This window comes from Oncorhynchus mykiss, chromosome 17 (genome assembly GCF_013265735.2).
Source record: "Oncorhynchus mykiss isolate Arlee chromosome 17, USDA_OmykA_1.1, whole genome shotgun sequence".
In the NCBI taxonomy this organism is placed as follows: Eukaryota; Metazoa; Chordata; class Actinopteri; order Salmoniformes; family Salmonidae; genus Oncorhynchus; species Oncorhynchus mykiss.
This window is the reverse complement of record NC_048581.1, coordinates 4,432,445-4,437,502: the sequence shown is the minus strand read 5'-3', so window position 1 is coordinate 4,437,502 and position 5,058 is coordinate 4,432,445.

The following is a 5,058-nucleotide window of genomic DNA, read 5'->3' as shown; positions in this document are numbered from 1 at the left end:
GTACTTTTGTATTGTTCATCTACAGCGGCAAGAACAAGTCTGTGGTCCTTAGAAACACCGGGACTTTCTGCTAAAATGGGTCATGAAATGTGATCTGATCTACATCTGATAAAATGTGATCTGATCTTCATCTGTTGAAATGTGATCTGATCTTCATCTGTTGAAATGTGATCTGATCTTCATCTGTTGAAATGTGATCTGATCTACATCTGATAAAATGTGATCTGATCTTCATCTGTTGAAATGTGATCTGATCTTCATCTGTTAAAATGTGATCTGATCTTCATCTGTTAAAATGTGATCTGATCTACATCTGTTGAAATGTGATCTGATCTACATCTGTTGAAATGTGATCTGATCTACATCTGATAAAATGTGATCTGATCTACATCTGTTAAAATGTGATCTGATCTTAATCTGTTAAAATGTGATCTGATCTTCATCCTGGTCACAGCAACAGACAAACACAGTCTGCTTAAACTAATAACACACAACAGACAAACACAGTCTAAACCAATAACACACAAACAATTATACGTCTTTATTGAACACAGCATGTAAACACTCACAGTGCAGGGTGGGAAAAGTATGTGAACCCTTGGATGTAATAACTGGTTGACCCTCCTTTGGCAGTAAAAACCTCAACCAAACTGTAGTTGTGGATCAGACCTGCACAACGGTCAGGAGTAGTTTTGGACCATTCCTCTTTACAAATCTGTTTCAGGACATCAATATTCTTGGGATGTCTGGTGTGAACCGCTCTCTTATTAAGGTCATGCCACAGCATCTCAATCGGGGTTGAGGTCAGGACTCTGACTGGGCCACTCCAGAAGGTCAGGACTCTGACTGGGCCACTCCAGAAGGTCAGGACTCTGACTGGGCCACTCCAGAAGGTCAGGACTCTGACTGGGCCACTCCAGAAGGTCAGGACTCTGATTGGGCCACTCCAGAAGGTCAGGACTCTGACTGGGCCACTCCAGAAGGACAGGACTCTGACTGGGCCACTCCAGAAGGTCAGGACTCTGACTGGGCCACTCCAGAAGGTCAGGTCTCTGACTGGGCCACTCCAGAAGGTCAGGACTCAACAGGACGCATTTTCTTCTGTTGAAGCCATTCTGTTGTTGATTTACTTCTGTGTTTTTGGGTCGTTGTCCTGTTGCATCACCCAACTAATGTTGAGCTTCAATTGGCGGACAGAAAGCCTTCCATTCTCCTGCAAAATGTCTTGATAAACTTGGGAATTTTTATTGAACAGGGGCGTTTTATTACAGTTCTTATTGGAGGCGGAGTCAGGTGCAGGAGAGCAGAATGAACAGGGGCGTTTTATTACAGTTCTTATTGGAGGCGGAGTCAGGTGCAGGAGAGCAGAATGAACAGGGGCGTTTTATTACAGTTCTTATTGGAGGCGGAGTCAGGTGCAGGAGAGCAGAATGAACAGGGGCGTTTTATTACAGTTCTTATTGGAGGCGGAGTCAGGTGCAGGAGAGCAGAATGAACAGGGGCGTTTTATTACAGTTCTTATTGGAGGCGGAGTCAGGTGCAGGAGAGCAGAATGAACAGGGGCGTTTTATTACAGTTCTTATTGGAGGCGGAGTCAGGTGCAGGAGAGCAGAATGAACAGGGGCGTTTTATTACAGTTCTTATTGGAGGCGGAGTCAGGTGCAGGAGAGCAGAATGAACAGGGGCGTTTTATTACAGTTCTTATTGGAGGCGGAGTCAGGTGCAGGAGAGCAGAATGAACAGGGGCGTTTTATTACAGTTCTTATTGGAGGCGGAGTCAGGTGCAGGAGAGCAGAATGAACAGGGGCGTTTTATTACAGTTCTTATTGGAGGCGGAGTCAGGTGCAGGAGAGCAGAATGAACAGGGGCGTTTTATTACAGTTCTTATTGGAGGCGGAGTCAGGTGCAGGAGAGCAGAATGAACAGGGGCGTTTTATTACAGTTCTTATTGGAGGCGGAGTCAGGTGCAGGAGAGCAGAATGAACAGGGGAGTTTTATTACAGTTCCAAAAAACGAGAGCACTACATAAATCAAACTCTCATCCCTCCTCTCCTCCTCTCATCACACTCTCTTCACCTCCTCTCATCCCTCTCCTCCTCTCATCCCTCCCTCCTCTCATCACTCCCTCCTCACCTCCTCTCATCCCTCTCCTCCTCTCATCCCTCCCTCCTCACCTCCTCTCATCCCTCTCCTCCTCTCATCCCTCCCTCCTCTCCTCCTCTCATCCCTCTCTCCTCCTCTCATCCCACTCTCTTCACCTACTCTCATCCCTCTCTACTCTCCTCCTCTCTGTAGCAGTATAATGTATCAGTATAATGTAGCAGTATAAAGTTTACCACTGTAGCAGTATAATGTAGCAGTATAATGTATCAGTATAATGTAGCAGTATAATGTATCAGTATAATGTAGCAGTATAATGTAGCAGTATAATGTAGCAGTATAATGTATCAGTATAATGTAGCAGTATAATGTAGCAGTATAATGTAGCAGTATAATGTTTACCACTGTAGCAGTATAATGTAGCAGTATAATGTAGCAAGCAGTATAAAGTTTACCACTGTATCAGTATAATGTATCAGTATAATGTATCAGTATAATGTATCAGTATAATGTTACCACTGTAGCAGTATAATGTAGCAGTATAATGTAGCAGTATAATGGTTACCACTGTAGCAGAATAATGTAGCAGTATAATGTAGCAGTATAATGTATCAGTATAATGTAGCAGTATAATGTATCAGTATAATGTATCAGTATAATGTAGCAGTATAATGTAGCAGTATAATGTATCAGTATAATGTATCAGTATAATGTAGCAGTATAATGTATCAGTATAATGTATCAGTATAATGTTACCACTGTAGCAGAATAATGTAGCAGTATAATGTAGCAGTATAATGTATCAGTATAATGTAGCAGTATAATGTTACCACTGTAGCAGTATAATGTAGCAGCATAATGTAGCAGTATAATGGTTACCACTGTAGCAGTATAATGTTTACCACTGTAGAGGTATAATGTAGCAGTATAATGTAGCAGTATAATGTTTACCACTGTAGCAGTATAATGTAGCAGTATAATGTTACCACTGTAGCAGTATAATGTAGCAGTATAATGTAGCAGTATAATGTAGCAGTTTAATGTAGCAGTATAATGTTTACCACTGTATCAGTATAATGTATCAGTATAATGTAGCAGTATAATGTTTACCACTGTAGCAGTATAATGTTTACCACTGTAGCAGTATAATGTTTACCACTGTAGCAGTATAATCTAGCAGTATAAAGTAGCATTATAATGTTTGCCACTGTAGCAGTATAATGTTACCACTGTAGCAGTATAATGTAGCAGTATAATGTTACCACTGTAGCAGTATAATGTTTACCACTGTAGCAGTATAATGTAGCAGTATAATGTTTACCACTGTAGCAGTATGATGTTTACCACTGTAGCAGTATAATGTAGCAGTATAATGTTTACCACTGTAGAGGTATAATGTAGCAGTATAATGTAGCAGTATAATGTAGCAGTATAATGTTTACCACTGTAGCAGTATATGTATCAGTATAATGTATCAGTATAATGTAGCAGTATAATTTATCAGTATAATGTATCAGTATAATGTAGCAGTATAATTTTTTACCACTGTAGCAGTATGATGTAGCAGTATAATGTGGCAGAATAATGTATCAGTATAATGTAGCATTATAATGTAGCAGTATATTTTAGCAGTGTACTGTTTACCACTGTACTAGTATAATGTACTAGTATAATGTAGCAGTATAATGTTTACCACTGTAGCAGTATAATGTAGCAGTATAATGTAGCAGTATAATGTTACCACTGTAGCAGTATAATGTAGCAGTATAATGTTTACCATTGTAGCAGTATAATGTAGCAGTATAATGTAGCAGTGTAATGTTTACCACTGTACTAGTATAATGTAGCAGTATAAAGTAGCAGTATAATGTAGCAGTATAATGTAGCAGTATATTGTTTAACACTGTAGCAGTATAATGTAGCAGTATAAAGTAGCAGTATAATGTTTACCACTGTATCAGTATAATGTAGCAGTATAATGTTTACCACTGTAGCAGTATAATGTAGCAGTATAATGTTTACCACTGTAGCAGTTTAATGTAGCAGGATAATGTATCAGTATAATGTTGACCACTGTATCAGTATAATGTATCAGTATAATGTATCAGTATAATGTTACCACTGTAGCAGGATAATGTTTACCACTGTAGCAGTATAATGTAGCAGTATATTTTAGCAGTGTACTGTTTACCACTGTACTAGTATAATGTACTAGTATAATGTAGCAGTATAATGTTTACCACTGTAGCAGTATAATGTAGCAGTATAATGTAGCAGTATAATGTTACCACTGTAGCAGTATAATGTAGCAGTATAATGTTTACCATTGTAGCAGTATAATGTAGCAGTATAATGTAGCAGTGTAATGTTTACCACTGTACTAGTATAATGTAGCAGTATAAAGTAGCAGTATAATGTAGCAGTATAATGTAGCAGTATATTGTTTAACACTGTAGCAGTATAATGTAGCAGTATAAAGTAGCAGTATAATGTTTACCACTGTATCAGTATAATGTAGCAGTATAATGTTTACCACTGTAGCAGTATAATGTAGCAGTATAATGTTTACCACTGTAGCAGTTTAATGTAGCAGGATAATGTATCAGTATAATGTTGACCACTGTATCAGTATAATGTATCAGTATAATGTATCAGTATAATGTTACCACTGTAGCAGGATAATGTTTACCACTGTAGCAGTATAATGTAGCAGTATAATGTTTACCAATGTAGAGGTATAATGTAGCAGTATAATTTTTTACCACTGTAGCAGTATGATGTAGCAGTATAATGTAGCAGTGTAATGTTTACCACTGTATCAGTATAATGTATCAGTATAATGTAGCAGTATAATGTATCAGTATAATGTTTACCACTGTAGCAGTATAATGTAGCAGTATAATGTAGCAGTTTAATGTAGCAATATAAGGTTACCACTGTAGCAGTATAATGTATCAG